This window comes from Chanodichthys erythropterus, chromosome 15 (assembly GCF_024489055.1).
Source record: "Chanodichthys erythropterus isolate Z2021 chromosome 15, ASM2448905v1, whole genome shotgun sequence".
Taxonomy (NCBI): domain Eukaryota; kingdom Metazoa; phylum Chordata; class Actinopteri; order Cypriniformes; family Xenocyprididae; genus Chanodichthys; species Chanodichthys erythropterus.
The window spans coordinates 28,554,306-28,567,674 of NC_090235.1; positions in this window are offsets into that span (position 1 = coordinate 28,554,306).

A 13,369-nucleotide genomic window follows, 5' to 3' on the forward strand; every position below is an offset into this window, starting at 1 on the left:
TATAATATGCTGGAAATGCCAATATATGCATGAATTCTAAAAATGCACCTAAAAAAAATTGCTCAATTAAGGCAGATAATTTTTTTATCTGATAGAAAGACGTGCATGAACTACAGTGGAAAACACATTTCCCTAATAAATTCTTGATGCCCAACAAAAAACTTTGCGTGACTTTGCCTCAACAGTGGATGTGGATAATTGGACTAACCATCAGTCCAATTTCATTGCATAGCATCTCAAATGTTGGTTTGATCATTCTGAAATGCCTGAGCCAAAGTCTGTCATCAGAATGATTTGGTATAATGACCTCCCAGAACCGTCTCACATGATTGCATTCCTAAACACCAAGCATCCGAACGCAAGATAACGCGACAACATTTATTCCATTTCGTCTGTGCATTCTGAGATGCAAGTCATTTATGATGTAGGGAAAAAAAGGGCCACTGTGGTTTCCCCTATTGCATCAACTTCTGGTTTTATTCCGGTTTTAGACAGATCATGTAACTCTTATTTGGACATTTCTTTCCATCCGTCATTGAATAAACAATATTTTTGTTGCCAATATACTTTCCCAGTTAATGCTTATCTGTTTTTCTAAACATAATCTCTGCAGTTAAGTATATTGATTTGGAATGTTGGATTACTTTGTTTGAAGTATATGTCATCAGTGGTTTGCTATTGCATCATTTCGGGGTGACGGGGAGGGGTTCTCATCTCATCATGTTTATATGTGGATTTGATTCTCTTTGCTTGTGAAAACTCTAGAGCAACAATATTTTCATGAATGTCCAAACATTTAAAAGTTGTTGTAGGAATATGACAATATATATATTAACCATGTAGATGATTACATGTGAAATATAAGGCTTGGTGTAAGGCAAGCAGAGAAGTCGGTTTTTCTAATCTGCCTTAACCAATCAGCAAGCTGCATGCCAATGTTTGTTTACCAAGCATACATATTCAGATCCATTTTCCCAGCTGCACCTGCTTAGCGATGTGTAATTCCATCTTTTGACAGGTATTTATCTGAGGACATCATGAGTTTATTATAAAAGCTCAGTGGGACACATGCACACAAACACTGAGAGTAGGTCACTGGTTAAACGTCTAAGCTGATGGGAAATGATGAAATCATGCTTATAAGCCCAGAGCTCAGTTTTAAGCTCTTCCATACCTCAATCCCTGTTCTGACACTGCTTGGGATTTTAATACAAATTCTCACATTCCACAAACATGCTTGAATCGCTTATTGATCTATGGTCCAGCCTCTCTATATCTGTCTCCGTTAAGGAATTAAACGCATCACCTTGTCTGTCTTCATGGCAGCACAGCACATGTCAGTATTATTTTTTCCATGTTTGTGGCTGGTAGGTAATCCATCTGAACAGATGTGTCCCAAATGGCATCTGCTGCGCTCACTTCGGCTTATGTAACATGTTTGTGTCCTGAGAGGGCCGTGAAGGGCTCCATGCAGTCTGTGTGTGATATGGAAGCAGTTTGTGGAGGTGTGACTTTGAATGTGTAGAATTGTAAAAAGACGGACTGAGCTTTTTAAGTTCTGTGTGACAGAAGCGAAGTCCACCTATATTAGTAGGACTGTATGAGGAATATTTCGTACATAAAATAGTTAATGTTGGCAGTGTTATTTTAGTATTATTTATATACTGTTATAGTGTTTATTAATATTTTGAATTAGGTTTTTTTTTCTAATTTAGTTAAAGTTTTAGTAATTTGATTGTTTTAATGTTTCTAATTATTATTTTTTTTTTTTACCTCAGTTTTAGTTGTAGTATGTTTAGTACTTCAGCTAATACTTATTTTATTTCAGTTAGTTGCCAAATCAACATTTTTCATCTAATATTTAGATGGTATTTTATTTCAGCATTATTTTAATAATAGTAATAATCATAATAATAGTAAAACAATTAACATTAATGTATTAGTTATCATTATCATTACATTTAATTATCAATTTTACAGCATTGATGTTGGTTAATGTTACTTTTTATGTAAACTAAGATATTTAACATCGTTTCAGTGATAAAAAAATATTCAAAGATAAATTAACAGTTACAAACGAACATGAACAATGAACAATTGTTAGTTGATGATACGCAATGTGAACTTTAAACTTGAATGTTAACCTGACCATTCATTCATTCATTCATTCATTCATTCATTCATTCATTCATTCATTCATTCATTCATTCATTCATTCATTCATTCATTCATTCATTCATTCATTCATTCATTCATTCATTCAACAAATCAGACATTTTTTGAATGCACAGAGATTCTGCTGAATTTTGTGGGTTGAATGTTCATTTTTATAGTACAGTAGACAGAAGATGGCTCCGTGTTCATGAACATTAGTAAGAGAGAGAATGATTTCCTTCAAGTGCATATACAGCCCCTCGTCACCTTTCATGTCAGTTTGCTGAGAGAGACTGTATTTAAAGCACATTCAGGAGAAACCAAAGTTTAAAGTAATCCAGCTAAATTAGCATGCTGGGTTAAGAAGGGCTGTAATGTTTCAGGACTCAGGGCTTGTCTCTCAAGGCCTTATTGAATGCTCTTTTTTTCTTCTGTTTTATAATTGGGTCACTGCTGTTCTCAGATGCCTCTGTGTGTTCTTGTCCTCCAGGGAGAGTTTGATGTTTTCTATTTCAGCAACCTTTGTCTTCTGTCTGCGAGACGCTATTTCATTTCCTTGTATGCTTGCTTAGCATCCTCTTCTGACAACCTCCCTCACCCCGTCTCTCAAACTGACAGCTTTTGTTTCACAGTCTGATGTGTATGTCAGTGAAAGCATCTTGATAGATGATCTTACCTTTGTTATATCATAGAGTTTGTCGTTATTGTAATTTTTATTATCATTTCTTTCTCTCTCTAATAACTGCCATTGTTTATATCGACATCCTTGTTCATCCCATCATCTCGTCAGATTTTAAAGTTGGGGTTAAAGCTAAGCTGGGACTTTGTTCAACATTCGTGTCAGCATTTTTTTTCTTCTATTTTACGGGTATATAATGGTTAAGGTTGTGATTCTAGTTGATAATACATGTGCCATGATTTTGAAATGTACTCATGTTGGTTTCATGTGGTTTTGAAAAACATTCAAAGAAATCAGTTTCAGTTGATTGACTCTATGAATGTCATTAGGTGTAACCATTAACTACAGACTAATTTATTTTCCTTACAACCTAAATTCATGTGACATTTTCTAAAAAGTTTATAGTTTTTAGTTTAATATATATTTTTTAAGTAAACGTTAGGTTTTGGGTAGCCATTTTGGGGTAACCTCATAAAAAACTCTGAAATATTGTGATGCTTTAAAGGGGTCCTTGATTATGATTTCACTTTTTTCTTTTTTTTTTACTTTATTTAGTGTGTAATTTTGCTGTTTGAACATAAACAACATCGGCAAAGTTATGACACTCAAAGTTCAATGCAAAAGGAGATATTTTCTTTTACAGAAATCGCTTTTTAAGGACTACAACAAATGGCTGGTAGGGGCTACAGCAATCTTCTTCCTGGGTTGGTGACATCACAAAGCCCAAAATTTACATAAACCCTGCCCCCGGGAACAAAGGCCACGAGGCCATGTTGGGCTGCTTTAGAGAAGAGGAAGAGTTGTTGTAGTAGAGTGTTGTTGCCATGCTGTCGTTTTACGCCAAACTGCTTTATAAACGAGGGTTAATTCAATGCTGGATTTGCACAAAAGATTAACATGACGGCACATGCTAGTCGATGAGTTGAGTCAACTCCACAGCAACTACATAAATTTATCCACTAACCATTCAGAAATGTCCAGTTGCAGTCTAAAAGTTGTAGCTTCTTCCTGAGTCTCTTCATCAGTGTCCGACTCCAGTTTGAATAATGTAAGGCTGAACACCATTACTGACAATCGTTATTTTGGCTGTGTGAGATTCTCCAGCTTTGTTGTTGTTGAGCAGCCGAAGCGCGAGCTGGTAAAACTCTTTTAGGCCCCATTTACACTGCACGGCTCAAGTGACCCAATTCCGATTTTTTTCCTCCCATGTGGCACAGATCGGATATGAGTCATGACTGTGTAAGCAGGAAAAAAGCGCATGGATTCCGATTTTCACATATCGGTTTCAGGCCTCATTCATGTGGTTATAAATCAGATATGAATCGGATACGTGCGTTTGCGCCTGCAGTGTAAGCGGGCAGATCGGATATTCCCCTGTAAATGCGACTCCTGCGTCATTGAAAAGTGAGGGTTTTTTAATATTTCGCGGTACAGACATGCCTATAACAAACGGAACATCTGTAGTTGACTGGCAGATTATTAATTGCATTTGTTTGTGTTAAATAAAAGGCGATCTGACTCTTGAAATCACACTGAGTGTTCGTTGTTGCTGTTGTCAGTGATGACGGCTCGTGCACAGACGTGCGCTTCAGGCCCTATTCGTTCCATTGAAACCACAAAATAAAAAGCACACAAACTTGCAACTGCCCTTGATATACAATCACTGATGAATGCATTTGTTTTAATGACAAAAAACAAAACAAAAAAAAAAACACTAGTATAGAATGGCGGATTCGAGCCCATGAAGCTGTGAATATCTACCCGTGCCCGAGTATTCTTCAACTCGCACGCTTCCAGCGGAGCTGCGTACGTATAGTGTCGTGAAGAATTTGTATTTTATGCAGGGATGTAACTATTGCCTTTAAAAGGGTTTCTATATGAATTCATGTCAATAAATTAAGCTCAATGTACCATTGAAATTGATTTGTGATGTCAAATAGGCTATTTTTGGTATGTTTCGCCAAGTGCAGTGTAAAAAGGACACATCCGATACAGGTCACTTTTAAAAGAAATGTAAGCACGTCGTCCAAAAAAATCGGATATGGTCAAAAGATCGGATCTGTGCATTAAGACTTGCAGTGTAAATGCAGCCTTAGAAAGCGGGCCGGGAGCAGCAGCTCATTTACATTTAAAGGGACACACACAAAAAAGGTGTGTTTTGCTCACACCTAAATTGGGACAACCAAATCTGGCAAGCTATAATAAATGATCTGTATGGTATTTAGAGCTGAAACTTCAGACACATTCTGGGGACACCAGAGACTTATATTACATCTTGTGAAAAGGAGCACAATAGGTCCCCTTTAAGAAAGTTATCGACCCTGCTACAGTCATGAAGGTCTGCAGGGGTCCTCTCTATGATATCCTGTTTTGTTTCTCGCTGCATGTTTTTGCATGTTGGTTACACTGCATGATTTTGTTGGTCGCACCACATGACTTTAATTTGTTGGGCAAAAGTTTGTCATGTAATGACATGGATTCCTTCTAATTTCTTATATAAATCATCTGTAATTTTTATTTAATGGCAAAATTAGCCTTTCAAGTAGTAGGACAGTGTTCATACATGCACACAAATGCCTCATTTTCATCACTGATGTTTTGAGTGACACACTAAGCTGCCCTCAGCTGTTTATTTTTAAGCCATGCATGAGACCACTCTAACAAGTAAGTAAAGTGGCCCTTCAGACGTACACTTGAAGAGGCTAAGAAGCCTTCAATCAATCAATCAATATGAAAATCAATCAGTCCAGCAAAGCTGATCCACTGTCTTTAAGTATGCCGTAAACTTCAGGCTGCCATTGATCGTAAGTCCATTCAATTATGAATGTTCCACATCAACACATTATAGACGTACAGTGTTTCAAAGACTCTGAGTACGAGTCATAGCATTAAAGACTAATGATTGATTGCGTTCATTGTCCCAGCAAAGAAATCTCATACATTCAGATTAAGTCAGTGCTGTCGGACTTAAAGCGTATATATATTAGATTTTCTTTTTTTTTTTTTCTCCTTCAGAGCTGCCCATCCACAAATCCAAGCTTAGACATAAAAGGCATAGCATGGATTATCTCTTCGCTCTCAACTCTCATTAGCCCTTCGGCCTGGAAAAAATTACAATTATTTTTGGTATGCGGGATATCTTTGATGAAAATTTACTAGATTTTTCCCTCCTCTCGCCCTCTTTCTGGAGTTTGTCATGTGTTTATCTGCAAAACGTTAATGTTGGGAGAAAAATCCTCATTAATTTTGTAGCAGTGGGGTGCCTTTTGCTGGTTTTTGCAAACAGGGATGTGTGGGTCGGGTATTGATCTGAAGCCCAACGCGGGCTCACTTGACTGACTGACTGCTCTGCTCTGGACTTCTGCCTTTAATGCGAACGCGTCTCGGTTAGACTTCATTAGAGTATCTCTTCAAAGACACGTCCCCCCGCTTGCTTTCGCTAGCATGCTAATGCTCAGACATTATCTGTGAATACATTATTCTAATGGAATTGCTCATTTAACATAAACTGCTTGGTGGAGAGGGATGGAAACGCTGTTTATGTGTGAAAATAAATTATATATGGGCTATTCATGAGTGAATGAATTTGTGCTTCACTTGGCTATAACACTGAAATGGAATTGTGGTTGTTGAGTCGTGGAAAATTCCTGAAAATTTCCCTACATTAGTCTGCGGCACTCATCCAAACAGGTCCCGAGTGTTGTTCTCCAACAAAGGGCATTTTGTAATGGAATGTTTGAACTTCCTGTGTAACCCTGAGCTGTGTTGACGTAGAAAAGTTTTGAGATGCATACCACAGTTTGGCATACGCTATACGAGGTTGAGATCTAATACCACGAGTTACGCAGCTCCACTGTAATCATGAATTATTTAGTACCCATACACTTTAATTAATGACACTTTATTTAAGGAAGATAGTTTTTTCCACTCTGTGAAGACACAGTGGGAAAACATGCCTTTTCAAGTTTTAAAGTGAAGCATATTGATCGAAAGACTGAAAAAGTCTAGATTAGTTGAGTGGGGTAAAGCTTAAAAGCCATTGGAATCTATCTATATATGACCATATTAAAATCCAACATTACTTGTTAGTATTGCAGTTGTCTATATTAAATTTACCATACCATAAATATTGTATCTAATAAATATCTTTACTTTAGAGAGTAAAGGTTTGCTCTTTGTCATTTAGTGCTGTGAAATGGGCTACAGTATTGAATTAAAAGGATAGTTCACAAAAAAATTCTGTCATAATTTATTCCCAATGTCATTGTGGAAAACAAAAGAAGAAATTGAGCAGAATCGTGTCTTCGCCAGTCTTATTTGAATATGCATGAATGCAAATTTTCAGCCAATAGTGACCAACGACCTAAATATGACATATCACACAAGAACCAGGACTATTTTATTTTTGAATTTTTAAATTTCTTTTATTTCCATTTTATTTTCAATTTGCCTATTCAGTTTAGTTTCAATTTATTTTAGTTTTAGTATTTTAGGTCTGAAAAAATTGACTGCACCGATCGTTAGTTACATTCCTGTCTTGTTTCCTCGTTTTGTGTTGTAGGTAGGGCTGCAACAATTAATCGCGATTAATCGTTTGCAAAATAAAAGTCTGTTTACGTAATATATATATGTGTGTGTTCTGTGTATAATAATTATTTATATATAAATACACACACATTCATGTATATATTTAAGAAAAATGTTATATTTATATATAAAATATATATAAATATATATATTTATAATACATGCATATATTTCTAAACTTTATACCTGTATGTGTGTGTATTTATATATATACATAATTATTATACACAGAACACATACATATATATTACGTAAACACAGACTTTTATTTTGCAAACAATTAATCGCGATTAATCGTTGCAGCCCTAGTTGTAGGTCTCTTATTTTGGAGTTTATCCTTTGTTCCCCATTGTTCCAGTGTTTCACCGCCTTTTAATTCCCGTTTTTACCTCGTTTCCCTAGCTCCCTTATTTGTTTCCATAGTGATTAATTACCCTCACCTGTCCCTTGTTAGCCCCTTGTTAGTATTGATATTTCAATATCGATACTGAAATATCTGAAATATACACTATTGATACACTGATACCAGCTGCACGCTCTTTTTTTCTTCTCTCCGACTGCGAATTGATAGACACCCGCCTCCTCTCACTTGTCTCACTTGCTTCGGTTGAATAGTGCTTGTATTGCACATACTGTAATTTTACTCACTCCTGCAGGTTTCGCGCTCGCACCAAAAGCGCATGCATCACTGATCTATATAAGTTGCGCTCACATAAATTCGCCTCTCAAACAGCGTGTGAGTACCAAATTGACTTCTTTTTGTGGCTTATTGCACTTAAATGGTCAAATACATACAAAATTATGTCAAAATGCCCATCTTGCCGAGTATTCAGGTAAATACAGTCAGTTTTGGAATGTAAATATTTTGGATAAAACTTATGTATATTGGATCAGTGCATAAGCCCTTAAAGTGACAGACTCTCATGTTAATCAGAGAACAAAAGACAAAGAAAAAAAACACTTGCTGTTTTTGACTATATAACTTTTGCAACTCAAATTTGTAAGCATTAATATGGGTCCCACTTTATATTAAGTGGCCTTAACTACTATGTACTTACATTTAAATTAATCATTTGATACAATGCACTTATTGTATACATACATGTTTTTAAATTGTACTTATATTTTAAAAATACCAGCATGTAATTACATCTGTAATTTATGTAATTACATTTATAATTACACTGTTGACCCATCCCTTACTCCTTACCCCTACCCTTAAACCTACCCATACCACCAAAGCTTTCCCTAACCTTATCCGTATCCACCTCAATAGCAGCAAAAGTGTTTTGCAATTCAATATGAACCCAGTAAATACATTGTACTTATTTTTTGATGTAAGTACATAGTAGTTAAGGCCACTTAATAAAAAGTGGGACCTTAATCTGTATTTAATTTTTACAAAGAAGAATATGCAGTATTCATTTATTTATTTTACATTTGATTACTTTAATTTCTGTAGGAATTTTTACCTGAATATACTGTTAGATCCATCTGAAAAACTTAAAGCCATGTTTATTTAGATTTTCACTATATTCTATTGTAATTATTTGTGCTATCATTTGCAATTTGTTTATTTGTTCTCATTTTATTATAAAGCAATGCTTTGAATATTTGAAGATTGCTCTTTTTATTTATATATCCCAACCATCCCAGCATAGCAACACTGGCTGGATGAAGGACATATTTTGGAAACCTTTTTGAAACGAATCATTATTTTTGCAATTTTTTTTTTTTGGTGCTGAAAAAGCTGCACACTTCACCTGATGTAATCACACTTGTGACCGTTAAGTGACGAGGCCTGAAGGTGTGTGTTTATGTTGATGCTGGTATCTGCAATGCTGTGTATGCAAACATGCCAGTTTCAGCCCCTGCAGCGTCAGAGATTCTGCCGAGGTAAGGTAAAGTTTTGAGCTCTGCCATGCAAAGACATCTGCTTCTCCAGCCCAGCAGTGCTTAGACATCTGCCCCATATGCACCCCAGTACTCATAAACTATAAACACGTACTGTAGAATACAGTCTAATGACAAACAGGAACAGATTGGGAGAAATAATCGCCTCACCCCCCTCTTTTTCCTCTGTTCTTTCCTGTCAACTTTTACACACACTCCTAATCTCAGTGCACCAGGCACCGTCTAGAGTATATTGTTTTATTTTTGTTTAGCCAAGTCATTCTTTTTTATTGTATTATCGCTGGCAAGAGTAGCATTTAACAATCACCTTAAGTGGTTTAGAGTGAGACCAGAAGAGAGAGTCGCATAAGAAGGATTTGGGAATTGAGGTCTGGTTCCATTTTTAAAATGATACTGGAACCGAATGGCATTCAGTTAGGCTATGTTTATGGTCTTTGAATATCTGAATTCTTCAGTCGATGTGGACTGAACATTGAAATAATATGCAATAAAAATATTAGAGCCAGTATTATGATGTTTAGATGCATGTGAAGATTCTGTCATCATTTACACAACCTCATGTTGTTTCAAATCTGTATGACTTTATTTCTTCCATTACATTTTTGTAGGTGAGCCTGGAAATTAGCATCACCCTAGTTCCCCTCAAAAAACAAACAAACAAAGAAAAAGAAAAAATCCAATTGCTTATGGATTATTGCAGAAAATAAGCTCTGTGACCAAAGGTTTATGATTATTACACATTTTGTTCAGAGGTATTACTGATGTATTTTATATCGTTGAATAAAACGTTAAGGGTGCCATCGAAAGTTTTTTTTTACAAGATAGTAATATAAGTAATATAGTAATATAATATAAGTCTAAGGTGTCCCCTGAATGTGTCTGTGAAGTTTCAGCTCAAAATACCCCATAGATTTTTTTTTTTATTAATTTTTTTTAACAATTTTTCTGGGCATCATTAAATATGAGCCGATTTATGCTGCTGCCCCTTTAAATCTTGTGCTCTCCACCCACGGAGCTCGTGCTTGCCTTTAACAGCGTAAACAAAGTTTACACAGCTACAGTAATATAACCCTCAAATGGATCTTTACAAAGTGTTCGTCATGCATGCGGCATGCATGCGTCGGATTATGTGAGTATTGTATACTGTTATATTGTTTACATTTGATTCTGAATGAATTTGAGGCTGTGCTCCATGGCTAACGGCTAATGCAACACTGTTGGAGAGATTTATAAAGAATGAAGTTGTGTTTATGAATTATACAGACTGCAAGTGTTTAAAAATGAAAATAGCGACGGCTCTTGTCTCTGAATACAGTAAGAAACAATGTTAACTTTAACCACATTTAACAGTACATTAGCAACATGCTAACAAAACATTTAGAAAGACAATTTACAAATATCACTAAAAATATCATGATATCATGGATCATGTCAGTTATTATTGCTCCATCTGCCATTTTTCGCTATTGTTCTTGCTTGCTTACCTAGTCTGATGATTCAGCTGTGCACATCCAGACGTTACTGCCTGCCCTTGTCTAATGCCTTTCATAATGTTGGGAACATGGGCTGGCATATGCAGATATTGGGGGCGTACACCCCGACTGTTACATAACAGCGGGTGTTATGTTGAGATTCGCCTGTTCTTCGGAGGTCTTTTAAACAAATGAGATTTATATAAGAAGGAGGAAACAATGGAGTTTGAGACGCACTGTATGTCATTTCCATGTACTGAACTCTTTTTATTCAACTATGCCAAGATAAATACAATTTTTCATTCGAGGGTACCTTTAAAATGAATCACTGAAAATTGATCACTGGATTTACACAAATCATTTCACTTTTAAGAAGTGTTTTCTCAACATTGCAGCACTGCATAATTAACTCCTGAGGAACACATTATTATTTGAATGATTGTATTGTTTCTTTAGAAGACTTTTATCTTCAAACACATTAAAATGTACAAATTCACATCATTTCATAGTTACATGCAATGCAGGGATTCCCCAACTTTTTTGTCGGCTGAACCTCCTGAAATTTTAAGTTAATAAGTTATTATAATATAATTATGTCAATAATAATAAATAATACAATTAATTTCACAGTTCTCTGATGTCGGTTAATGGTCATGACATGCAGGTAAATAAACCAAATATATTTTTAAAAATATTTTTAGTAAGTGGTTTTTTTTTTTTTTTTTTTTTTTATTTTAAAATTATTTTTTAATGTTAAATTTGTATAATTTAATTATTTAATAGCTTTTCATTAAACTCACAAAGCCCCTGGCCTGCAGTTCCACCACAAATCCCAGTCTTGGAAACTTTGACATAATGAAAATTTTTTGCATTTTTATATCAGAATGTTAAAAAGTAAAAGTAAATCAAAAGTAGTCAGATTACATTACCTTAAATGGGTAATGTAATGGATAACGTTTCTAACTACATTTTTTCGTCATGTAGTTTGGAATCAGTAACTGATTACTGTCACAGGTGGTTGCAGGAAGGCAGACACAGAAGAAGATAATAAATCCAAAAGGCTGGTTTTAATGATATTTCCAACAGGCAGACGATAAGATGCAACACACATAAAAATAATGTTGATCGGACAGAGACAGAGTGAACAGGAGGAACTTAAGTAGCAACCACAACTGAGGATAATTAATAGAACACAGATAACGTATATGAACTAATGATGATGGTTACTAGACAGATGAGTGGCGGGAAACTGAACAAAGGAACGTGACATGACAAACTGAAAGTCCATGAAACCTGAGAGTCCATACAAACAGAAACTAACAGGCTGTGACAATTACAATTTGTAAGTAATATACCCCGCACTGCAGATTTGTATAGGCAACTTACTTAAATTTCACATAAGGGGCCCTATCATACACCCGGCGTAATGCAGCGCCAGGTGCGACGCAAGTGTTTTTTGCTAGTTTCAGCCTAACGCAGTTATCATTTTCACATCCTGCACAACGTTGTTTAAATAGCAAATGCATTTGCGCCCATTTGTGTGCCCATGGGCGTGCTGGCCTGAAAACGAGGTGTGTTCAGGTGCATTGTTGGTGTATTGCTATTTTTAGGCAACTGAAATAGACTGTGCCATTGACCAACTAAAACTCTGGTCTAAAGTTAATAGTGCAATCTTTTTTTTGTTATTTAAAGAGTGCATTAGTAATATGCACCTATATGCGTGCGTACACTCTGCTTATTACACACACAGGAATGTGCAGTAGCACACAAACATGCCAAATATAAAAAATAAAAGGATTACAATGTAAAAGATTATTTTTGTGTTTCATTACCATAGAAGATCCATTTCCTCGCTAAAGAAGTGTTCAGCACAAAAAAAAAAGAAGAAAACCTGCAAAAATACATCATCCCTGCAGCACTCTCTGCAAAAGAAGATATGTAGCATATAATTAGGGATGCACAGGTATTAAAATCCTGGCCTACACTAATAATCTGGTAATTATTCTTATGTTATGCCTGATAACAATTAAATGTCTAAAATTAACATTTTATATGACTGTGTGTAAATATATATATATATATATATATATATATATATATATATATATATATATATATATATATATATATATATATATATATATATATATATATATATATATATATATATATATATATATATATATATTTTTTTTTTTTTTATGCTACAAGTGAATTTAGGCATCACAACATTATAATGTACATTATGAAAACTGAATATAAGATTTGTTCAAGATTACATTTAAACAGTGTTTTTAAAGATGAAGATATATATTAGTAAAAATATTTTTCTACAGCTAGCAGATATGATACAGATATGTCATACATCCCTATATATAATGATTGTAAATTTGAATGGATGCTTTGTAAGGCATAAAAGCACTATTAATTTGGTTTATTATTGAATTATGAGTGATTTTTCTTTTTTTTTTTTTTTTTTTTTAACTTCACACAACCTATTATATGGATTCACAAGTCACCATTAAAACACTTATATGATGTTTTTATGGTGATTATTTATTTA